At 37.6% G+C, this 26,725-nt stretch overlaps 1 non-coding gene across 1 annotated transcript; it reads left to right on the forward strand.

Moving 5' to 3' along the window:
- The first annotated feature begins 14,733 nt into the window (after window positions 1-14,733).
- LOC127220944 (U6atac minor spliceosomal RNA) lies at window positions 14,734-14,859 on the forward strand. Its single transcript, XR_007834415.1, has one exon. It is a non-coding gene; the product is annotated as a U6atac minor spliceosomal RNA (small nuclear RNA).
- Window positions 14,860-26,725: the final 11,866 nt, after the last annotated feature.

Below are 26,725 nucleotides of genomic sequence, written 5' to 3' on the forward strand. Positions count from 1 at the left end.
GGTTCAATTAAGGCAATAAGATGTTTGCTGGGGAAACCTATTGTTTACTCAAAGCACTCAATGGAGTCAAATTACTGAAGTTTTTGCCTACATCTTGGTCGTTTATGTAAATATGTTAACTATAACATCTAAGGAAAATAAACAATATTAAAATTATCTGTTTGCCATTGTCATATCAAACTTGCTTTGTATCATACTAATGTTACATAACTTATTGATCAATAAAAATACATTTCAATGTTATTTTCATTTTATTTTTTTGCTGTTCCACTGCTCTTGCTGCAACATGTCCCAAATTTTCTTTTTTTTCTATTACACATCAAACTTCTGACCTTTTGTTACATTTGTGTGTGTTCAAAGAGGTACCGTATCTGAGTAAGAGTCTAAAGGGTGTCCACAATAATCTCTACATCATCAGGTGATAATTTTTTTTTAAATCTGAAATATTCCTAAGGCATGCACATTTAAGCCAAAAGAAGTGTAAATATCAGTTAAGTAGTTCTTTGAAAGCTAGTTTTAGCATTGGCAGAAACCGGATCGAGTTTATTTAGCATACCCCTGCATTGTAAAACAGTTGGAGTGAAGTTGCAGTTTGCGTGAGTATGCATGTTAACTAGTGGGAACCAGTGCAGTCTTTGTGACAGGAAAGCAGCAGATTGCTGTGCAAGGCCAATGTTAAAAAGGCAGCTGAATTTAACACCATCTGGAAGAAAAGATCCCTTCACGACTTTCTCACACCGTCAGACAAAACTAGTGTCTCTTGTTCCGAGCCCTTGTCTATGCAACCATACAATACTGAGTCATTATACTTTTGCTGAGAGAAAATTTGAGAACACAATATGGGTAACCAGTGAATGACCAAGTTTCATTGTGCCCGTCTAAGTCGATTGAAATCTACGTCTAGAGCTATGAATGGATGTATTGTTTTCCTCACCAGGGCTGTACTAAATGTCAGCACAGTGTAAAGAAAAACTTGAAGTCTGCAAATAACTTACCAGATCTCAATTATAATATTTTCCCACACTAGAACTAATATCATTGCAAGGGGCTACATTGCAGAAAATACAAAAAGAGATGAGAAGAAATAAAAGAGCTCATTACTAAGTTATTTTATCTATACAAACATTTTAATTTTCTGATTCAAAGTTTAGGATGCAGGCTTAGTTGAGGAATGGAGTTACAAAAATGCTTCTTGTGCAATTAAAGTAGATTAAAAACAAATCCCCACCTCTACCTGAAACTAATTATGCATAAATGGACTCCACTTGGATTTTATTGCTTTAGTTCTGCTTAGAATTGTTAGTATGACTCTAACTTAAATTTTGCTTTGAGTTTTAGAATCCTACTCTTTCAAAGTTTGCCACTATGATTGAAACTGTACACGAACACCATAGAAGTATATTTGCCATATACACAGAAGCACACTGGTGGATTCTAGTGCCCTCAAAATATGTTTACTGTTTATGGTTTCTAATTTGTTTTTACACATGAATATCAATCAGTTATCTTCATGGTTAATGTTCACGTGTTCTATTTGATTGTAAACAGTTAGAATAGGGTAACAAAACAATTCAGAAAGAGTAAAAGAAGCCAATTGTGTATATTTTATTAAGATGTCTATTTTAAATATAATTGACTTTGCAATTTTGTTATTGTGTCACTAAGTGTCACATAGTTCTTAATGTGTAAGTGCAAAACAATGAGTAATTGCTGTTTTGCTGAATAGTACATCTGAGTTGCCAATGTCAAAGGTATTATTTTGTGTATTCCCAAACAGAAACATTAGCTACTGATTTTGACATTTAGAACCTTTTCAGGAAATTCTGAGAAAGAGGACAATAAAGTGATACCTTTAAAAGTAAATGTAAAGCTATAAGCAATGTATTTTCCTTGTCTTATTTTGTAATACTAGAAATTAGCAATGAAAAGTCAGTCACTCAAAAGTCAAATTATAAAGCATATAACATTAAACACTGATAAAAATCCAACACAGCAACAAAAATTGAAATTGAATAGAAGTTAAAACACAGATACATAGGAAAACTTCTATAATCTCTTCCAAAATATGCATGGGTTTAATATTAGTCTTTCCCTCACTGAAGTTACTATGGATATGCATAATAATGAGGTAGCTACATTATTTACATTCAAAATATAATTTTTTTCAAAATAGCTCTTCAGGTCTTCTCAAAACATTTTGTATTAGTTGTACTCTTCCTGTTTATTTTTAAAATTAAAATGATTTTCTTACTTAGAAAAATGTAAAATTCTAATTTGATTTTGTGTTGTTTGATGAAAATTTAAAAATCATTTAAATAATGAGATGAATGAGTACATTTCAAGTTCAAAACCACTTCCTATTCATAAACTACATAAACATTTTAGGGTAGCTCATCTTTTTAAGAATTTTGATTTTTTATAAAAGTATTTTTTTGTTACAGTGTCTGGACAGGGGCAGAAAGATGACTCACTGGTTAAGAGCACTTGTTGCTCTTCCAGAGGACTCAGGTTCAGTTCCAAGCACCCACATGACAGTTCACAACCTTCTGTAATTCTAGTTCCAGGAAACCTGATGCTTTCTTCTGGCTTCCTTGGGTACCAGGCACAGATGTGGTTCTCAGACAAGCATGCATGCAAAACAGTCATACACATAACATAAAATAAAAATAAATGAGATGCTTGAGAATATTGATATCATACACACACACACACAAATATATATATATATATATATATATATATATATATAGAGAGAGAGAGAGAGAGAGAGAGAGACTGATTCTCTATGTAGCTCTGGCTGCCCTGTAACTCACTCAGTAGAGCAGGCTGGCCTGTAATTTAGAGATCCACCTGCCTCTGTCTCCTGACTACTGGCATTAAAGACATGCACTACCACCCACGGAGTTCATTCTGTATCTTTCTGTAACTTACAGTTTCTTAAATTTGCTAAAGTAAACACACAATGTTATGTTGCATTGGGGTAGGTGAATTCTGGGTGGTGATGGTGAGATGGACAACAAAGAACAAGTCTTCCCTGTGATTAAGAACTGGAGTTAGAGTAGTTGACTAAAAGCTATTTGTAATACTGAGTCAATTGTCTTACCAGTACAGTAGCTTGAGACTCTTAAATAGACCTTACAGCAATGGAGCATGTAAGGCAGTTCTTCAGTGTCTCTGGATTAATGGATGGCTTTGTTATCCTGTTATTCTGCACCCCACCCACCCACCCCCACTCCCACCAAGTTAAACAAGCTATTGCAGAAATTCATTCCCATTTGTCTAGAGAACCCATTTCACCCCTTCTGGGAATTGTTCGATTTTCCTGTGGAATTAATCCTACAATGGTGAATGAAAATGCAAGTGTATAGTTGTGATTGCTGCTAAGGAATATCTGCCTGCTCTCAAACAGGGCCTCAGGTTGGAGTTAGTGAGCTTCCTTAGAAAGGTGATAGCCATCTTTGGAGGTAGAAGCATGTGGCTTTCTGCTTTGCTTCCAAGTGCCAGACCACAGGGGATAGAGTTTAAAAAGTGCAGATAATCGATTTTATTCATAGAAACAGGAACTTCTGAGCCATATCTGTTCAAAGAGAAGCACATCCCTGTGCTTGGTGGTTTGACTTGGTCCTAGCGAGGCGTCGGCACAACGCAGTCTAGAGATCTAAAAATAGCCAGGCTTCTCCTCGCAAGGTGCTCGGTGAGGGCGGTGTGCAGATCTGATGGCAGGCTGTGACTGGCTGCAGAAGTGGCTGGGCCAGGCAGTGGCGGTGGCTGAGGCTGCGGGTCTGCCGCTGGGCATCACAAGGCCCGCCAGCGCGGGCCAACAGCCGGAGTCGTCGCTGAGCTGCTGCGGCTCGCGGCGGGCGACAGAAAGCAGGCGTCTGATTGGTGTTTCCCGGGAGACTGGCTGCCCGAGCTGGGGGAGCTGGTGCGCCGGCGCGCGCGCTCCCGACTGGCGCGCTCGAGAGGCTGGGGACGCGCCGCGGCGCGGGTGGCGGGGTGGGAGGCTGCGGACTCTGCAGGGCTGTGTAGCGTAGGCCGCCCCTCCTCTGCCTGGCGCGCTGAATGCATGCAGGAGGACTGTTGAATGTGATTTGCCTGTCTCTCGACTGGGTACCAGCGACCAGGCCTCTCCAGTCGGCATTTGCTTTGGGATCCTGAACTTGCGGATGGGGTGGCGTTGAGGGTTATTCTGGTTTGGACAAGGGTTTCTGTCAGGCAGGTGTTTTCTATCTCAGAGCCCTTCCTTGTCTGGTCTGCTCTGTTCTCAGTGGTTTAGGATTCTCTTCTGAGCGTTTCTAGCTCTGCCCAGTCTCTCTCTCTCTCTCTCTCTCTCTCTCTCTCTCTCTCTCTCTCTCTCTCTCCTGTCCCCCTCTTTTTTCTCTCTCTCTCTTCCATCCTTCTCTCTTTTTCCAGGTTTAATGATGATGTCCCTTCCACATCATCATACTTTTATTTTCTTTTTTAAGCTAATGAGTTGCTACTAACAGAAAAGGATCCCCCATCCCCCAACAGGAAAATTCCTGGTGCGGGGTGTTCTTGAACTTGGGTCCAAGGGAACATTCATTTAGTCTCTAGAAATCGCACCCACCTCTCCTCCTATGGTCCTCGAGGAGCTCAGTGCGTCTTCACTCCAACAGATTTGCTGGAACTATTAATCTCCTTATCTTCTTGTAGGGTGGATACAGTAGAACTTCTCCCGAGATTACTTAAAAAAAAAAAAAAAAAAGAAAAAAAAAATCTAGGTCTTTAGCACTTACTAAAGCCAGTTAATAACATCATGCATGGACATTTAAACTTGTTGTAAGTTGCAGACAGGATTAAGGGGAAGTCACGCTGTGCGCAGCTAATGATACCATCTTAACTCTAACTGGCCTAAATCCACCACCTCTGGCTCATGTCTGGGTCTTAGGCCTTTCAATGAGCCTAGAGAAGAGGGGGGCTTCGGATGAGTGAACTGGGCAGGAACTTCAGTAGCATCTTTAGTTCGTACTTTAGGTGACAGCCAATTACCCAGGGAGGGTCTGCTGGGTCTTGCTGCTGGAATGGGCATGATCAGTAGGAGGAAGTCCTTGCCATCCGGGTGTGTGCTTACATGTGATAATAAAGACACTCTCTGGAGGGTGTTGGCAGACAGGTAGAGTATTTTTACTCTATTAACCACAGGTGTGAAAGGATGTTGGTTGCTCAGGAGAGTTTTCTAGTTTCCAAAGTTGGTTTCACTCTAGTGGCTGGTCTGCGTGTATTGCCAAGGCCAATCATTTTCTAATCTATTAAAAAAAAAAAATAGTTCAGTACTTCACAGGTAAATATCTCAGAGTATTACTAACAACCTCTTGTCACAAGTTTCAAACTGATTGCTGTTTTAAAGTAGTTTGTGACTATTTTATGACAGGCCAATTAGAAGTAACCCTTGGGAAAATGTTTTACAAATGGTGTGTTATTAAAACACCTAATGATATCTATCTGGTTCTATCACTAAGTAGCTGTCTGGCAGATTTCTTGTGTTTATGAGTTTCTTTTCATAGTCATTTGCCTTGGGAAGAAAACAAGTTATCAGGATAATGTTAACTGTAGCTTAGTTCTGAACTTCTTTTAAAATTTAAACCCCTACATGGCAAGGTTAAATGTTTACATCTTTTATCATTGACAGCTAGCATGAGATTGAAAATAACTTTACTTACTGATCACTGTAAAAACTGGTGAAAACCTGCAAATTGATGGCTAAGGAATCACTGGAGATGAAGGTTGTATGGAAAAAGATCAAAACAGCAAACTAACAATACTTCTACTAATTAGCTTACAAGAAACAAAATGCAAAATATGAACCATAATGTTTCTCAAGTCTTTGTGTTTTAAAGAAAAAAATTTCCACCAACATGTATGTGAATAAAATTTATTAGAATATATGAATTACTGACATATATGATAAATATTTTCACTGAATAAGTATCTCAGTTTACATGTTTATCAAGGCCATTCTAATGAAAAAACCAGTCTATAATATATTTGAAATTAATGTCTCCATGAAGACAGATTTAATATCATTGAAATTCAGATTCAACCAACTAGCTCCTTGTGAAGGCTAAATTTCTTGTATAGTAATAATAAAAGTGTACTTAGTTCTTATTGTTAATTCAGTGAGTATTATGAAGGAATGTGAAACATTTGCACGGTTATGACAGTACTGAGGAGGAACAGTACTGAAGAAAATATAAGGAGGCCTTATATTTTCAAAAGCAGGTATTTTATGGAGAGTAGTTGCTTAAAATTTTTGAATTTATTATATTATCCTTAAATGCATGCTGTACATACAATGTTAAATTATCACTGGCTGGTACTACTCATCTGAAGTTGACAGTATAAAGCAGTATATGGGATAGCTTGAAAATTGTTTAAGAGTTTTAAATATGAAGCTAAAGCCATGACTAATTGATGGAAGGTTGCTTTGAAAAGAATAAGAAAAAATATTTTTTTTTTGTTTTTTGTTTTTTAAATCAAGATCTCACTTTGTAGTTCATGATGGCCTGGAATTCAATATGGAGCCTATCTTGTTGGCCTCAAACAGAAATCCTCCTGTTTCAGCCTCTGACGTGATGGAATTACATGTGTAAGCCACCATTCCAAAATAACAACAGACAAAAAACAAGTCTTTATCCTTATAGTGTTTGTGGTTGATGCCTCTTGAATGATTTTAATAGAGAAAATATCTAAACAGCAAGGAAATAGGAGTTAATAAATTAACATTTGTATTGCTTTATAAAACGACTCTTCACAATTTGTGCACATTTAGGTTAATATAAGAAATAAATAGCTCAGTTTATTTCAGAATCATATTAGAAATTGCTGTGTAGCTGAAGTTTTCTACTGAAGCCTTACACTCAGTAATAGCCTGAAGTCTCAGCTTGCAGATATGACATGGGATTGGAGTGGCTCAAACAGTAGGGTACAAATACTGTATCTTTCTACCAATTTGTTTCAGATGAACTAGCTGCTAAGGAAGACTGTATCAGGACTGAGTTAACTGAAAGAGTGCTTCCTCTCTAGTAGGTAACCCTGTCTCCATTAGGATGCCATGCTTATGGGCAAAAAAAGAAAGAGTTCTTGAATTTTGGCCCTTCAAGACTTTAGTCTTATGATCTATATTATCATGTTAGAATATATGAAGTGAAAAATATTTGTGTTAACCAATTACTATTATCTACATTATTTTCTTACCACTGGAAATAGGAATTTGACTTTGTTTATTAAAAGTTAATACTCAACTAGCTCTATTTCATTACAGATTGTCTAATTCAATTTTGATTTTTCAAACTGCGTTTTATATAATAAAAAGCTCTTCTGCAGAAAATGCAACTTGAAATGGGAAAATATTTATGCTTTTGTTGTTACGAGTGATCAAATGCTGCAGTGCTAGATATTAGACTATCCTGTGTGCCACCGCATTATTAACTTAATGTAATGCTCAGAGTCATTACCACATTCATGGGTGTCTTTCTGATATCTCTCCAGTCCACTGGATTTTGAAGTGTGATTATGTAAATTTTCTACTGATAAATAAATGACTATAATTGTACTTGAAATACCACTCAAATTCTTAAGACCATGGATTCTAAATAATATATTATGCATTCCTTAATTATTTATCAAGACTAATTCAAAATAACTGTAGGGCAAAGCATACATTTATTTTTAAATAGCCATCCCCTTCCCCAATTTTTTCAGATTAAAAGGTATACCAGATGGTGAAAACATAGGGGATGAGAAAAAGGTTGATGAGTAGAGTAAGTTCATTCTTCAAGGAGCATACATGTTTGGCTTGCCCAATAATACTCCTACCTTGATGCAATTTTTATAGCATGTGACCATTTTAATAAGGGTATTTTGGTGATAAGAAGAAAAAACATTTTTAAATGGGAGTGCTGAAAACTTCTCATCATTATATGACAAAAAGGGGGGGTTAGGAAATAAAATATTTTTTTAACCCATGATTATTTCTGAATGTTCTTTTATTATCATTACGAAGAAATTGTAAAATTTGAGTAAGGGTTCTATCAATCAAAAGGTACTAAATTTCAAGTATGACTTTCTTTAATTTTGCATACAGAAAATCACAGTAATTGAACAGTGTCTTTTCATTGTTCAACATTGCTAGGCTGTTTTCAGAGCTCTGGGTGCACTGTGCCTTTAAAGGAAGCATGTGTGTGTGTGTGTGTGTGTGTTACCTACATAAATCCTAATTGCAGAGTCTACTCTAATCACCATGTAGAAATCATCTGAAGCCTTAAGTTCATGAGCTACACACTTTTCCTTTTTATTCTGCAGACCACACCTTATCTGGTTGCTAATGAAATACAGGAGATTGATTGCAGAAAATCTTCAAGGGAATATTTGCTGTAGCACATATAGTAAGCTCCATTTGGTGCATTAGCATTTAGCCATTTTATGCAAATTTAGAGAAAATGACTCATGTATATGATTTAATATGCATCAGCGATAACTCATACCACCCTTATAAGAAAAAAGAAATTAAAAATTCATTAGAAAACTAGACTAGTGTCACTACATGGTTAAAACATTATTAAAGCATATTTCAATGTTTTGCTTACACTGGTGTTCTCATCATGGTGCCACCATTTCATGACAAAGGCCGTAGAGGAGAAAACATTCAACTTAAAATGTCTGCTGGCACACATCGCTGGATTTGTGTGTCACTAAACAATGAGCGAGCATAGCCTTGAATACCAACTATTTAATTAGCACTTTTGGAAGCCATGCATAGAAAATAGCTCATTTACGTGCATCTGCTTAGCGATTAGTCCCATAAAAAGCCACCAATTTTTTTTTTGGTTGTTGTTTAATATTGTGAGCATTTTACCATTCGGCCATGAGGAAAAAAAAAATCAAAACATATGTTATTATTTTCAAATCCTGAAATTCAGATATTTAATTAAAATAGGCAAAACTCTTCATATTTCTTTTCAAGACATATTTAAATTACTTAACCTTAAGTGTACCATAAAAGGCTGGATACAAGTAATAATTAAGAACTTCAAAGGACAACAGAAAGCCTCTAAGAGTCAGTGCTTGGTTTAATTAAAGGCTATTATTGGAAAGCTCTCAAATACACAGTTATGTTTAATGACAAATAATGACTAGTAAAAGCAGTATTTGAAAGTTATGAGTATCTTATTTTAAATATTACTGATGTACTCTGCAAAGTATTTTTTTTATTATTCAATTTGAAAATGAATGACAGACATTTTCTGCAAAATCAAACCGACAACACTAAGAGCCTGTGTGTTTAAGATGCTTTTCATTAATTCTTGAGTCTTCGTGTATCTGTCATTATCACAAACTAATTAGATGCTTCTTTAAAATAATTTCTGCCAACTTAGATGCCTTTAAGAGGGCATGGTTTTCTGATACAGAGGGGTATTTATGAAGGCACATATACAAATGTGCAAGGATGCATTAATAACAAGACGAGCTTTCTTCAGCTGTTTTGGAAAATGGCATTCTCTTTTGAATGCAAATTGATATTTAATATTATCATAATATATTATTTGCTTTAGATTTTTGTATTATTTACCACATTTTTGTCAGATACAGACAATCAAAGGAAATGATTCTAAATAAATTATGCATAAACTATGAATGCAGATTTATGTAAATTTTATTTTATTGTAAGCATTTATACTTATATACTTATTGGACTACTTAGCTTTATGTATGTTATTTTGTACAGAAAATTTAGTTGAATTTGTATAGATACAATTCAGGGATGATGAATGAGTGGTGTATACATAATATTTTTGTTGTTGTTGTTGTGTTTTTAAGACGGTATCTCACTGTGTAGCCTTGCTTGAACTTCACTATATATACCAGGCTGGCCTTGGTATATATACCTCTACCTTCTGAGTGCTGGAGCTGAGGGCTTATGACATCAGGCCTGGTTGTATACACACATTCTTAAGTGAACTTTAAAGGTTATGTTTCACTGATCCTGTTTGTTAATTATCTTTCACAATTAAATTGTAAGAACATTTCTAATTTAAAAATCACCTATTTTACTTTTATGGGTAATTTGTTCTTTTGCAAATATGACACTATTTCCTCTGCTCACTCTTGGGCCAATGAATACCATGGAATGTATGCACTTGAAAGAAAGATCGCTTATATTAATTAATATGTGAATATGAGTTTATCTAGAATACTGTTGCATTTTATTTCATTTCAGTTCTCCTCAAAACCAGCACCCCCTTTTTCTGAGACAAGGCCTCCCAGGTCAGCTTGGGATTTACTATGTATTTCAGAGTGACATTAAGCTTGCAGTTGTCCTACCTCAGCCTCTCAAGTGCTAGAGCTCCAGCTGTGTACCCACCACAGCCAGCTTAAACCAGTGTTACCTTTTATTTCCTGATTATTCTCCCTACAGTCCTTCCCATGACATAAATGCTCAGAATAATAATAATAATAATAATAATAATAATAATAATAATAAAGCTTGTAAGGGTGTGGAACCTACTTGTCTTGCATAGTGCCAAATATTTGTACCTGCAACAGCAACGACAAATAGTGCATGTTACTTGTTGATGAATGAATTTAATTTTAGTAAGAAACTACTCTCGCTGAAATAGCTCCTGCCATATTGGCTAAGGGTTTGGAGAGAATGGCTCCTCACTCAGGAAGAGTTCTCATGAAGCTGCCCAGGTACTGAGATTCTATTTCTTAGAGAAAATGGTTCTTTGGCTTAACTTTCAAATGTTTCTGTAGGATATGTTTTGAGATCCCTTGTTGCAGATGAGGAACAGTCAGTGGTTATAGGGTGAGGCCAATCTAATTAACTGAACACCTTGGGACTGAATTCTAAAAATCCAAAAATAAGCCAGGTATGGGTGGCAAACACCCTGAAAGCCAGCACTCAGGAGGCAGAGGCAGGAGGATCTGAGTATGAAGCCAGCCTGGTCTACAAAGTGAGTTCCAGGACAGAGAAACAGTGTCTCAGAAAAACAAAAACTAAAATTAAAACAATTATATAAACACACAACAAAATATTTTGGAGGTAATTTTGTTTTATTTCACTTTAAAATATCTAATTTATTGAAGTACACCTCTCATGAAATTGACTGGAATACTTATAATTTCTGAGCAAAGAAATAAATGAAGGTCAGTATGTTTCAAGATCCCACTTCCTTGACTAAATTAGTATTTTGTTTTAGTAGTGCTGGAATCAAATTCAAGAGATTTTTTGACACACTGGGCAAGTGCCTTACCAATGAGCTACTCTTCCAGGCCCTAGGCCTGAGTGTGTGTGTGTGTGTTCTTAGGTGTGGGTTCAGGTACCTGAGGTACCTGGGGTACAGGTGGAGACCAGAATCTGACACTTACTCTGACACTCTTTACCTCATTACTGAGGTGAGGTCTCTCAACACCACTCTCACAAATTCAGCTGGTCTAGCTAAACAGGTTGCTTGGAAAGTCTCTTTCTCAAACTCTGAGATTACAGGCAGGCCTCCATGCCTACCCAGCCTTTACTTAGGCTCGGAAGGTCTGATGTGAACTCCTGTTCCCGCAGATGTGTGACAAATGCTGTGTCCACTGAGCTGTGTCCCAAGCTCCTAGGGTCAGTTTTGAAAGGCTCATTGGTTACCTTGGAGTACTAGGGATTGTGATTAAAGACGCACTAGTAAATGGTACTCCTGTGAGTTCACGATTAGTCTTCCTGAGTATCTAACCTGCAGTCAAAGAGCTACATGGAGAGTTTAAGCCACTGATCATGTTCTCATGCAGAAATATTTCATATAGAGACAGGAAAGGCTAACTTCTCACATTTTTACGGAACAGGGCTTCCATTTTACGGAAATATGGCTCCGAAGTTTAGAGTTCTGGCTGCTCTTCCAGAGTACAGGAATTCAATTCTGAGTGTACATGCAGTGGCTAAAAACCATTTGTAAACCCATTTCCAGGGGATCTTCCAGAAGTTCCCGGAGACCTTGTCTGGTTTCCGAAGGAACCAGGCACATATGTGATGCACAGACATAGCAAACACAAATGCCAATGCAATAAAGTACTTAAAAAATTAAAACAAAATTCAAGAGAAAGATGGGAAATTCAATCCAGTGAAATGCTAATTGGGCTTATGCTCCAACAACAAAGTTCTATGGTTCTTAGAAAACAAGCAGTGTTTTGTTGTGTTAAGAAGCAATACTTAGGGGGCTGGAGAATGGCTCAGTGTTTAGGAGCACTGGCTGTTCTTCCAGAGGACCTAGGTTCAATTCCCAGTACTGACATGGCGGCTTACAACTGTCTATAACTTTAATTCCAGGAAATCCAAGACTTTCACACAGACATACATGTAAGCAAAACACCAATAAAATAAACAAATACTTTAAAAATAGTTTTCAAAAGAAGCAACACCCTTATATGTTTGCAAGACTCAGAAAGTACAGCCCATTCTCACTTACGTACCACTAAGAATGAATGTTCTTGACTTGGGTTAAATATTTGGCGACTCATTTTTTCAATGCTTCACCATACTATTTTATCCTATTAATGACATTTTTAAAAATGCAATCATTTCTGCTTTTGGGCTAAAAGAGAGAAGATGATAACCTGGAGGATAGAATGAGATTTCTAATTTATCTGTTTTGACCATCATGACTAACTTTGAACTCTGGTAAAATTTGGACTTATATTGTCATTGGTTTATTTTTAAATTGTACTTATTTATTTGTAGACATAACCTCATCATATAGCCCTTGCTAGCCTGAAATTCACTATGCAGAACAGGTTGATCTCCAACTTACAGAGATCTTCCACCCATTGCTTTTTGATGCTTCTGACTTTTAATGAGAAAAAAAATAAAAAAATAAAAATCTCCAGTGTACAGGTAGTCATATAGCACCTTTTTTTTGTTAAAGGTAAAGATAAATCTATTAACTGGCAAGTATTTGTGAAGTAGTTTATAAGCATATACAATGCTGGAGGATGTTTATGTGGTTGTGAATATATGGTTGGGAGACAGAAAGGTTTGAATGAGGGGGACCACAGGGGAAGTACAAGAAGTGAATAGAATAAATGAACTATAAGAATTTAAGTTCTGGTTGAAGAAAGTAGATTGACAAATAAGAGAAAAACATAAACACATGCTTAAAATTAGTAAAACTCATTATTAATATTAGAGAAATTCATAGTAATTATAAATGAATATAGAAATGTGATGTCAGCAGCTCTGGGCTGGAGTTGTGAAAGAGTTATGGAATTAAGAGAGATAGACATAGGAGCACCATGGGCCAGGAAAAAAAATGATTGATGATGACCTAGATGCATGAATAAGCAAGGCATGTTTTTAAGAGTGGAAAGAGTGGATGGCTTTATATTCAGAAATGGTGATTAATATTTGTAGACAGGTAGGATAAGCAAAATTATTAAAATTCTTGAAACGTGTCATTGGACATAGACATGATAGAAATTATCTTTTGCTATTTCAAATTGTTTTTTCTTTTATTCAGTGCTAGAGACTGAACCCATGGTCTCAGTTATGCTAGACAATTATTCTACCATTTCTTTCCCCACCTTTTCCCAGTGGGTTTTTTGTTTGTTTGTTTCATGTATTCAACAAATATTTAGGGTATACTATGTGTCAAACACTTAGCCACCTCTGGAACTACAATGAGACCAAATTAATTCATGGTTAACATTATGAAGTTGGTATTACAGTGGGCCTGTTAGACTTAAGTAATTGCTCAATTGACTTGACTGTATTAGTCAGTTCTATAATGGAGAAATACAGAGACAAGTCTGGGAAAAGAGGTGTGATTAGAAAGCTTCCCTATAGAAATAATGCTTCATAGGATGGAATGCAGGAGGAGAAGATGACTTAGTGAAAGAGAGGAGGTCATGTAGACTTTACAGAAAGGTAAACAACACATGCCAAGGTCCCCATGTGGGAGGATTCCTACTATGTTTGAGAAAATTCAAAGTTAGGGTAAAGAAATAGACGGGAGTCACAGTAAGACACCATAAAAAAGGTTTGGTGTCAAGCACAGATGTTGTTGGTAATTTTTGTCTTTGACAAAATTGTGGTTGAATAGCACTGAGTGGTTTGAAACTAAAATGAAGACAGCATATTTGGATTTACATTTCCAAGAATTTCTGTCGCTGTGAATAGGTGAGGTATGATTAAGAGGGGAGTATTGTCTGAGCTAGAGAAGTTTGTGTGAGAATTAGGGAGGACAGATGTATCTGAAAGGAGTTTAATGTAGCAAAATATAACCCACTACATAAAATGAGAAAAATAACACTTTTTAGAAGAAGGCTCCTTTTGTCAGTGGATCATAGTGAATCCCCCGTTGGAGACATAACATTCTGAAAAGATGATGAAACCTAAAATTGGGTAGAAGACAAGTTATGTGTTAAATACATTTAAAGAGGAACAACATTATTGCGGTAAATAAGGGTCAGGATAAACAAATAGGCCGAATAGATGTTTATTCAGGGAGAAATAACTTACAACCTAGACAGATGAACACCAGGAAATTCAACCCGATCCTCTCCTGTCCGAGTCACGCCAGAAAGAGAGCGCCTTCCTGGCCCCCTCCGACCTCCTTCCTCAGGTCACCTCCGCCCATAGCTCCACCCCCCAATGTGTAGCCCAGGCTGGCCTCGAACTCGTGATCCTCCTGCCTCTGCCTCCTTCAGCAAATCCTACCGGCGTGCGCCACCACAACCGGCGTGTTGTATAAAAGGAGAGAAGGTTAACACTCCCCTTAACAAGGATAAAAGAGGCCCTTGGGCCTAACAACACGCATACGGTTAAGGCATTGCCACTTACTTCGTGGCATCTAACCACTGTTTTTGACCACTGATTTGGACATACAGTCCTATGTGCTTACAGGAGACAAATATAGAAGACTGCTTGACCTTGCCAAGTCAGGGTAAGACAGCCATTCTATTTCCCTGCTGTTGTTGTGGTCTGTCAAGTTCTCTTGGCCTTAGCCAAATCTGGGTGTACCAACGTCGCTGTGAGACCTAGGGTGACTGTTCAGGTGGCTTGCTGTTTCTGTCCTTGCTGCACCGTTTTGGAAGTTGTCCATCCGCATTTCCTGTCTACTCTAGTATTGTTATTTTCCTTCTCAGGTCTTGATGAGGTTGAAGATTAAACTATCACAACTATTATTCTCTCTTCCTAGTTAGATATATTAGGTACTAGACTTACGTTTTCCAGCTTAGGACAACTCTATTGTAAACTCCATTATGCCCTCACCCTAGGACTAGATATGTAGGTCATTTTGTTCTCGATTTTCCTTTTCTTAGAGCACACTTGTTATTCACTGTTTTGTATATAGTTTTGTATTAAGCCTAAATCTTTTCTTTAGACTAAAAGGGGAATTGTAGTGAGGTAGTCCTTCTGTAGCACTGACCACGCCCATTGGGGGGGTGGAGCTATGGGCGGAGGTGACCTGAGGAAGGAGGTCGGAGGGGGCCAGGAAGGTGCTCTCTTTCTGGCGTGACTCGGACAGGAGAGGATCGGGTTGAATTTCCTGGTGTTCATCTGTCTAGGTTGTAAGTTATTTCTCCCTGAATAAACATCTATTCGGCCTATTTGTTTATCCTGACCCTTATTTACCGCAATACAACATAGATTTTTTTAAACTAAATGCTTTACTGAAAAATGCATATTTTTATTACCCTATGGAGATTTTAGATTTCAATGTGTGTACACACACACATATATATGTATACATATATATACACATACACACATATATATGAAACTAGAATGGAGTCTATGAGAGGGGAAAAAGAAGCTTAAAGAGAAGGCGGGGAGAGAACAAGTAGTCAAATAGAATACACATGGCAGGGACACAAAGGGACACACTGCAGGGGTGAAGCGGAGTAACAGGAGGGAACAGGGGAACAGAAGAGAGGAATGGGCAAGAGGACCAACAAAAAATACATATGACATGCCACAATGAAACCTATTACTTGATACACTAATTTAAAGAGCTACTGATAACATTTTGCCTTAGTATGTTAGCATGTCAGTACTGCAACAGATACTTGGGACTCATAAACTTAGAAACAGGAAAGATTAGTTGGCTCATGGTTTTAGAGGGTTCAGTCTGTGGCAAGGCAGCACTGGGCAGTAGAGCAAGCTACTTGGTGATACAGATGTTGGAGAGTGAGAGGAAACTCATGTCTCTCAGCCCCCTTAGGGGCATGCCCCCATAATCTAAAGCCTCTCAACGTATCACATTTCCTAAGATTTCCACATTGTGAGATTTCCTCTGCCTTACAATGGCACCATGCTGAAGACCACAAATACCTACAACACTTGGGAGGCCATGTCAAATCTGAATCACAGCACTTCGCTACTTTAGTGGCTACAAGAAGTAAGTAGACTAGAGAGGAAAACTGACTCATTTGAGAAGTTTTGAGTTTGCAGTATTTAATAAGAAAGATACGGGGAGATAGTTCCACTGGTCAAGTGCTTGCTGTGCAAACCTGAGGACCTGAGTTCAGATCCCTAGAACATACATGCTTATAAGTACAGCATTGAGAAGGCAGAGACAGGAGGATCCTCAATACTTAGTGGCCCGAAAGTCTCACTAAATCTGTTATTTGGGGGTTCAGTGAGAGACTCTGTCATGGGGCAATAAGATAGGGAGCAGTAGAAGAAGGTACCTGATCGCCTTCTCTGGCTTCTGCATTCACACCCAGGCACTCCTATACTCACAAGCATGCACTGTACTCATACACTCCCCCACATACAAATAAAGCAGAGAAGCAACTATAGAAGACACCCAAGTTAACCTCCAGGCTCCATACACATGTATACACACATGTATGTGTATTTGCATAAACATGCGCTCCCTGTGAATATGCACACACATACTACACATATAAACCACATGAACCACCAACACTTGAAGGCAAAAAGCTGATAAGAAAGTGACTGTTTGGGTGTGTAAAAATAGAGATTAGTGACTGGGTTCATGCAATTAAGTAGGGGGATTTTGCCAAGGAAGCAGAGAAGATAGCAAACAGTAGCAAAGGCTGGAGTCTGGAAGTTTTAGAAGGAATAGCAGGTGTTACCCATGAACTAACTGACATTTGGAAACCCAGTCACTCTCAGTAACTCCCTCTTAAAGGCAACTTAAATTTTAGCAGTTTCATTTCACTTACTGAATCAAGTAAGTCTTAAAAAAAATGGCTACACTTAGAATTTGTAATGAGCTGAACATCATGTAGCAACTCAATAAACCTAGCTCTCAAAGCCAATGCAGGGAGATCACAAGTTTGAGAATACTGGACTACATGGTGAGATTATGTCCCCAAAAATAGAAAGTGAGAAAAGATTATGCACATGTTCATATGTTCATATAATTCCAAAAACAATTAGAAGCAAAACAATGTTCCATGAATAACAATTAAAATGATTATCAAGTTATCCAAATATGCTCAAATGCATAGAAATTTCTCTTGGGGGGGGAGAAAGAAGCTAATTTTTGCATCCCATGAATATTCAGGGAATTTTTTTCCAGAACATACACAATTGTCACTGGTTTGGGTCTATAACTTTTAGTCCTTATTAGGAATTTAATTAAAAAGAGGAAAAATTGACATTAGACAAATAGATAAAAGAAAGTGTTAAGATAGTTTGTTAGGTCAAGTAAAACACACATGGGACTTATGACACTTGAGAAGTCAGACAAGATTAACTTGGAGAGCTGGGGTTCCTAGTGGCACCTCAAAACATGAACCCAAAAGAACTGCTTTTGTTTGTGTCAACTTGTAGATCATGCTGATCTCAAAATGGTATCATCTTACCTCAGCCCCAAGTCCCGTGTTTACTAACATGTGCCATTTTGTTCAGCTATGACTTAAATATCTGAAAGTTCTAGAAAGTACATATACTTATGTGAGTGTACTGAACCCTTGGGTTTAATAGAAACCAGCATTTCTTTATTAGGATGCAGAGAAAACCATGGCAGAAACTCAATACTTACACTTGTGTTTCACTTCTATAATTATGCATTCAAGTTCCCAGGAAAAAAATACAGGAACCAGTCTCTCACTTGCCTATCTTGCCCATAACCTGAGCATCCAGTTATTTTCAAAGGATTTTAAAAATAGGATGATAGTTTGGCAAATGCTCTTGTGTTGTATGTACCATGATAAAATATTTAAGCAAACAAAACTCCCAATAATTTTAGGTACCTATTCAGAGAGATATATTCACATATTTAAAAAATTGAAATTGTTGAGTTATCATAGGATGCATGGATGGGTGTGTTCATGGTGTATTGTAAATGTGGAGGTCAGAATACAACTCTGTGGTGTCTCTTCTCTCCTTTCACCCTTGTGTGGGCTCTGCAGATTAAACTCACACTGTTAGGCTTGTGGAGAAACTACTTCTCCATTGAGCCATTTTGTCGACCTCAAGAATTTAGTGTTTTGAAATACTAGTGTTAAGATTGATAGGCAGTAGAGTATGTGCAAGCAACAATTAATATCAGAAATAAAGAAATTTTTTGAAAGTAATAAATCAGAAAGCAAAAGATTAGGGTTATTATTAGTGACAGCAGTTTATATTTAGATATAAAAATTGACAGAGATTGTTCTCTATAACTACTTCATGTTGATATTTTTATGTTGATGGTTATAAAAATCTTATCCTATTAAGTACATTTTGATTTTCTAGACTTTTATTAATTGTCATAGTTTTCAGAAATACTGACTTTTTTCCTGGTCACATGTTCTCACTGTACCTTTTATAACTGACATTCAGAGATATAATGCTATTGTTTAACAATTTTTTTGTTTGGTTTTTCGAGACAGGGTTTCTCTGCATTGCTTTGGAGCCTGTCCTGGCCTGTAGACCAGGGATGTTTAACAAATTTAATTCATCAATTAAAATGGGGACACAAAAATATGCTATTTGAAGCTCAAAGTTGGACAGAGATAATTAACAAAAAATAAATTGGCAGTTCCATTAGCTTCTCTTTCCAGAGATGTCTTAGTTACTGTCTATTGTTGTGAAAAGACACCATGACCAAGGAAACTTATTTAAAAAATATTTAATTGAGGGCTTGCTTACTTTCAGAGGGTTATTCCATTACCATCATGGCAGGGACATGGCAGAAGGCAAGAAGGCCTGGCCCTGGGACAATAGCTAGCTAAGAGCTTACATCTGATCCACAAGGAGGTGTGTGTGTGTGTGTGTGATAGAGAGGGGGGAGAAAAAGGGGGGAAGAGGGGAGAGAGAGTGAGTGAGATGGAGAAAAAGAGAGCCACAGAGAGAGAAGGGACATAGGACAGAGAGAGAGAGAGAGAGAGAGAGAGAGAGAGAGAGAGAGAGAGAGAGAGAGAGAGACTGGGCCTGGCTTGGGCTTTTGAAATCTTAAGGCACACCCCCAGTGATACACTTCCTCTAACAGTCCACAAACCAATTAACAAGCAAACGTATGACTATGATGACTATGGGGGCTGTTCTCATTCAAATCACCATGAAGAGTAACTGAATTTTTTTTTTTTTTTTTATCGGCTTTCTCAGTTCCCCTCTTCAGGATTAACTGCATTTTCTTGAGTGTTGGAAACGGTTCTAATGTTGAAGTTGAAATTGCTTTACTTATGTGAAGGGTTCTCAATTTATAGCTGTATGGGGCCTTGAAACATTTTTTAGCTACTTCATATCTTTATGTAACTGTGATGCCAAAGGCACACTAAGACCGAATTGAAATATAAACCATGATACTTCAGAATCTTGGGAGCTACCTTTGGTGAAAACTAGGCACAAATTAATATTGTTAGTTTGTACGAAATTCATATTAGGAGACTTAAAGGATAGTTTTTGCGTGGTTTCTCTCACAGAGAATTCATATTTATGGGTTAGCTCATAAGCCTCTTTCCTCTGAAAACCTCATGTGCTTCATCAACTTTCAAAATGTCAAGCTAACTAGTTGTTTCCTACTCTAAATTAGGTGACAACCAAATCTTAGCTTCTCCTTTAATCAACAACCTTAAAAAACAAAACAACAAAACCAAATGTGCAAACTGATCAGTGAGATGCTCAGAACAGCAGGGCGTGGCTCACGCCTGCCTTTAACTTCAGCACTCTGGGAGGCAGAGGCAGGATCTTGTATAGTGAGATCCAGGTCAGGCAGGACTACACAGAGAGATACTGTATGACACATCTTATGAGCATAACATGCTCATAGAATGGAGGTGGAGCATTATGAAGTTAGGTACCTAGTTAAATGTCTTGGGTTTTCACAAAATCATTATTTTAAAAAAAATCTGAAAATCAAATAGTGTTCATCAATGCTGAGCGTGCCAGAAGGCAAGAAGGCCTGGCCCTGGGACAATAGCTAAGAGCAGATACACATCCTATGCACAAGGCAGCGTGTGTATGTGTGTGTGTGTGTGTGTGTGTGTGTGTGTGTGTGTGTGTAAGAGAGAGGCAGAGAGAGACACCGAGAAACAGAGAGAGACAGAGACTTGATCACACATGTGATGTGCCAGACATTCCTTCTTCAAAAATGCCAACTCCCGGGACTGTTCCACAGCTGACAAGGAATTTCACTTAATCCCAGTGAAATTTTGTGTTTATCTTGGCCTCATTTCTCAGAGGTGCAAATAGAGGCAAGGAGAGGCACTGCGTACATAGTAGAAGCAGACAAAAGAAAGGGCGATGGAGAAATGCTTAGCTATCAGAGTATCCGATTCAGAGTAAGCTTATGTCCAAGTCAACAGACAAGAATATTATGGTTTATTTGGCTACCTCGTTATCTAAGAAAACCTTCAAGCCATTAAAAACCCAGCCTCCTTAAATCACACATTATCAAGTTAGCAGATTATTTAAGGGGAAAACTGGATATCATTGAATGAGGAGGTATGGAGAGAAGTTTATGTCTATAAAATAAACAGACTATTTCCTTTTAGGATCACATGCTGTGGTATTTTTAGGTATAATTTATAAGCACACATTTGATATTTCAAATTTACATATTTAGAAATTTACATTTATAACTATTTCAACACTCACTTGAATATCTTAACAAAAAGAATCATTTTTATATGTCAAATTTTATCTCTAACTGCATGGAAAGGAAAAATGCATTGAAATAATGTTTATTGTCTGATATTATGGCTATCTAAACATATTAATTCTAGTGTAAATAAATGACAATTTTCTTTACCTTATGTTTAAGTGTGTGTGTGGAGAAGTGTCTTTGATGATAAAAAGAAAGTTAAAATTAACATAACCCATGTTTGGTATGCAAGCATTACTTCAATCAAATATACATTACCATTTTCCCCCTTTAAGCCTCTGAATTTAAACACAAAAATAAATTATTGGTTCTGCATGCTCTGCGGAATAACTGAAGAGGCTGTGGGGCTGCAGCTTGACATTGCCTAATTGCATGGAAGGCAAATTGACTCTGGGAAGAATTGTGAATGAAGGGATGTTTCTATCTTGTATTAGGTAATAAATTCTCCACCCTCCTGAGCTTTCTACCTTCACAGTAGTTTCTCTTCCGACATCCATTCCTTTTTGAGCAGTTTCTACTTGTCCTCTCCTCCTTGACTCTGTTAATTCTGTTTCTGGGGACAGAATTGAAAGTAACCAATTCCCGAGGTGAAACTGGTTCTATGGTCAATGTCTGTCTCAGTTTATTCCCATCGCTGTTACCAAATACTTTATATTGGCTATTATAAGTAAAAACCCCCACCCAAAATTATGGAAGGTGAAATGTCCAAGCCTAAGGGGCCATCATATTCTCTGTGTGATAAGGGTCATTGTTTATTCCAGGTGTGGGATGTCTCTGGTGTCTGTGTAGAGTGCAGCTTGTGGAAAGGCACCTCTAAGAATCATTTTCTATATGACCATTGTTCTCACTCATGATGGCAGAGCTCTTATAACTTAATTGTTTCTCTCAATACTCCTTCTCCTTACACTGTTGCATTAGGGATTAAATTCCATCCTGAATTTTGAGGGTGTTCACTGTAACCACAGCAGTATCTTATTTCTTAAAACATAATGTAGCTTCAAAGAATAGAATTGTTTCATTTAACACATATAGACTCACTGTTATGTACCCTCTATAGACACTAACGAGTTTAATCCTCAGTAACCTATGAAGTAGACTTGCAATTGTGGAATTTCAGGACAGTCGAAGGCAAGATTCAGTTAGAACCTCACAACAGGAGTTTGGCTGACATATTCAAATAGAAATGTTTACATGGAAGTGTGAAGAAATGGGTAATTCTTGAGTTTTTAATCTGTTCCTGTAGTTGAAATATTACCATTTCTGTAATAAGAAACGTCAAAAATTTAGATCTAACATTTAAATATAAGTTTTCTTATTTTTGGAAGAACACAGTGATTCCACTTTTATCATCTCCTTTAGTCTCCTTTAATGGATGCTCTTTTCCATTGTAAACAATGCTTTTACAGAAGTGCTGTTTTGCTTTTTTTCCTTTTTTTTTATTTAAGTTTGAAACAAGGTTGGTTTACATGTCAATCCCAGTTCCCTCATCCTTCCATCCTTCCCCATCACCCCCACCAAACCCCAGCCCAACCCCTTTCTGATCCCCAGGGAGGGTGAGGCATCCATGGGGAGTCCTCAAAGTCTGTCATATCATGTAGGGCAGGGCCTAGGCCCTCCCCCATGTGTTTAGGCTGAGAAAGTATCCCTCCATGTAAAATGGGCTCCCAAAGTCTATTTGTACACTAGGGATAAATATTGATCCACAACTAGAAGCCCCATATACTGCCCAGTCATCCTAACTAACATCCACATTCAGGGGGTCTGGGTCAGTCCTATGCTGGTTTCCCAGCTCTCAGACTGGGGTACATGAGCTTCCCCTTGTTCAGGTCAGCTGTTTCTGTGGGTTTCTCCAGCCTGGTCTTGATCCCTTTGCTCATCACTCTCCCTCTCTGAAACTGAATTCCAGGAGTTCCACTAGTGTTTAGCTGTGGGTGTCTGTGTCTGCTTCCATCAGCTACTAGATGAAGACTCTAGGATGGCATTTCAGGTAGTCACCAATCTCATCATCTGGGAAGGGCATTTAAGGTAGCCTCTCCACTATTGTTCAGATTTCTAGATTTTGGGCATTTCCCTAGTGCCAGATTTTCCCTTAAATCTACAATAGCTCCCTCCATTATGGTATCTGTTTTCTTGATCTTCCCTATTCTTTCCCTGCCTCAATCTTCCTGTTCCTTCATGCCCACTTCTCCCCTCCCCCTTCTCCCTCCCTTTCCCTTAACTCCCTCTCTCCTTCCTACATGCCCCCAATTTGCTTAGTAGATCCTGTTCCTTTCCCACTCTCCAGGGGACCACACATGTCTCTCTTAAGGTCCTCCATGCTTCCTAGCTTCTCTGGTGGTGTAAAATGTAGGCTGGTAATCCTTTGTTCTACATCTAAAATCCATGTCTGAGTGAGTACATACAGTATTTGTCTTTCTGTGACTGGGTTATCTCACTCAGGATGGTTTCTTCTAGTTGCATCCAATTCCCTATGAATTTCAGGATTCCATTGTGTTTTTCCACTGAGTAATACTCCATTATGTAAATGTACCACATTTTCTCCATCCATTCTTCAGTTGAGGACATCTAGGTTTCTTCCAGGTTCTGGCTATTACAAATGCTGCTACGACCATAGTTGAACAGATGTCCTTGTGGTATGAATGTGAATCTTCTGGGTATGTCTGAATGGAATTACTGGATCTTGAGATAGACTGATTCCCATTTCCCTGAGGAACCACCATATTGATTTCCAAAATGGCTGTATGAGTTTTCACTCCTACCATCAATGGAGGAGTATGCCATTTTCTCCACATCCTCTCCAGCATGAACTGTCTTTGGTGTTTTAGGTTTTAGCTATTCTGACAGGAGTAAGATGGCATCTCAGAGTTGTTTTGATTTGCATTTCTCTGATGGCTAAGGATGTTGAACACTTTCTTAAGTGTCTTTCAGCCATTTTAGATTCCTCCAGTGAGAAGTCTTTATTTAGTTCTGTACCCCAATTTTAATTGGATTATTTGGTATTTTGGTGACTAGCTTCTTGAGTTTTTTTTTATATATTTTGGAGATGAGCCTCTGTCAGATGTGGGGTTGGTGAATATCTTTTTCCATTCTGTGGGCTACCGTTTTGTCTTGTTGACTGTGTCCTTTGCTCTACAGAAGCTTCTCAGTTTGAGAAAGTCCAATTTATTAACTGTCAATCTCAGTGTCTGTGCTACTGGTGTTATGCTCAGGAAGTGATCTCCTGTACCAATTCGTTCAAGGGTACCCCCATTTTCTCTTCTAAGAGGTCCAGTGTGGCTGGGTTTATGCTGTGGTCTTTGATCCATTTTGACTTAAGTTTTGTCTATGGCAATAGTCATGAGTCTATCTGCAGTCTAATTGTGCTAGCACCATTTGTTGATGATGCTTTCTTTTTTTTCCATCATATAAATTTAGGTTCTTTGTCATAAATCAGGTGATTGTAGGTGTGTGGGTTAATATCAAGGTTTTCAATTCTATTCCATTGGTCTACCTGTCTATTTTTATGCCAATACCAAGCTGTTTTCAGGACTATAGCACTATAATAGAGTTTGAAGTCAGGGATGGTGATGCCCCTGGACGTTGCTTTATTGTACAGGGTTGTTTTGTCTATCTTGAGTCTTTTGTTTTTCCATATAAAGTTGAAGATTGTTCTTTCAATGTCTGTGAAGAATTGTGCTGGGATTTTGATGGGGATTGCATTGAATCTGTAGATTGCTTTTGGCAAAATTGCCATTTTTACTATGTTGATGCTACCTATCCAAGGGCATGGGAGATCTTTCTGTTTTCTAGTATCTTCTTTAATTTCTTTCTTTAAATACTCAAAGTTCTTATTGTATAGGTCTTTCATTTGTTTTGTAAGTGTAACTCCATGATATTTTATTTTGTTTGTGGATATTATAAAAGGTAATATTTCTCTGATTTCTTTCTCAGCCCCTTTATTGTCTGTATATAGTAGGGCTACTGATTTGTTTGAGTTAATCTTGTATCCTGCCACTTTGCTGAAGGTGTTTGTCATCTGTAGGAATTCCTTGGTATAGTTTTTCGGGTCACTTATGTGTAAACTATCATATCATCTTCAAATAGGGAAAGTTTGACTTCTTCCTTTCCAATTTGTATCCCCTTGATCTCCTTTTATTGTCTTATTGCTCTAGCTAGTATTTGAAGTACAATATTGAAGAGATATGGAGAGAGTGGGCAGCCGTGTCTTTTTCCTGATTTTAGAGAGATCACATTGAGTTTCTTTCCATTTAGTTTGATGTTGGCTGTTGGTTTGTTGTATATTGCTTTTATTATGTTTAGGTATGTTCCTGTTATCCCTGATCTCTTCAAGACCTTTGTCATGAAGGAGTGTTGGATTTTGTTAAAGGCTTTTTCAGCATCTAGGGAGATGATCATGTGGTTTTCTATTTCAGTTTGTTTATATGCTGGATTACTTTGATGTATTTCCATATGTTGAACCATCTCTACATCCCTGGGATGAAGCCTACTTGGTCATGGTGAATGAATTTTCTGATGTGTTCTTGGGTTTGATTTGCCAGTATTTTATTGATTATTTTTATATCAATATTTATGAGGGATATTGGTCTATAGTTCTCTTTTTTAGTTGTGTCCCAGGGTAATTGTAGCCTCATAAAAAGAGTTTAACCATGCCCTTTCTGTTTCTATTGTATGGAACACTTTTGAGGAATATTGGTATTAGCTCTTCCTTGAATTTCTGGTAGAATTCTGGTAGAAATCTGGCCCTGCGTTTGTTTGTTTGTTTTTTGCTTGGCAGACTTTTGATGACTGCTTCAATTTCATTAGGGGTTATAGGTCAATTTAAATTGCTTATTTGGTCTTGATTTAATTTTGGTTAGTGATATCTATCCAGAAAATTATCCATTTCTGTTAAACTTTCTAATATTGTGGGGTACAGATTTTCAGAGTATGACCTCAAGATTCTCTGTGTCCATTGTTATGTCACCATTTTCATTTCTGGTTTTGTTAATTTGCATGTTCTCTCTCTATCTTTTGGTTAGTTTGGATAAAAATTGCTCTATCTTGTTGAATTTCTCGAAGAACCAACTGTTTGTTACATTGATTCTTTGTGTTGTTTTCTGATGAGAGATGTCATTCTGTAAATATGTTTCTAGTATTGGTTAATGAATAAAGCACTGTTGGCTAATAGGAAAGCAAGATACGTGGGAGCAGGAGACAAGGAGTATTCCGGAGTAGTAAGGAGGAGTCGACATGTAGAGACCAGAGAGAACAGAAGTCTGTGCCCTTTCTCTGGTAAGATGAGATTAATAGAAATGGTTTAATATTTAAGACAGAGCTAGCCAATAAGAAATGCTAGTAACAGGCCAACAGCATTATATCAAATACAGAATCTCTGTGTATTATTTGGAGCTGGTGGAAAAACCTTATAACACGTTTCCTAGTTTCTACCTTAATGATTTCAGCCCTCAAATTGAGTATTTCCTGGTGTCTACTCTTCCAGGATGCGTTTGCTTCTTTTTGTTCTAGAGCTTTTGATTGTGCTGTTAATTCTTCAGAGTGACTATTCTCCAGTTTCTTCATGTGGTCACTTAGGGCTATGAACTTTCCCCTTAGCACTGTTTACAAAGTGCCCCATAAGTTTGGGTATGTTGTGTCTTCACTCTCATTGAATTCTAGGAAATTTTAAATTT

The sequence above is a fragment of the Phodopus roborovskii genome, unplaced genomic scaffold (assembly GCF_943737965.1).
Source record: "Phodopus roborovskii unplaced genomic scaffold, PHOROB, whole genome shotgun sequence".
Taxonomy (NCBI): domain Eukaryota; kingdom Metazoa; phylum Chordata; class Mammalia; order Rodentia; family Cricetidae; genus Phodopus; species Phodopus roborovskii.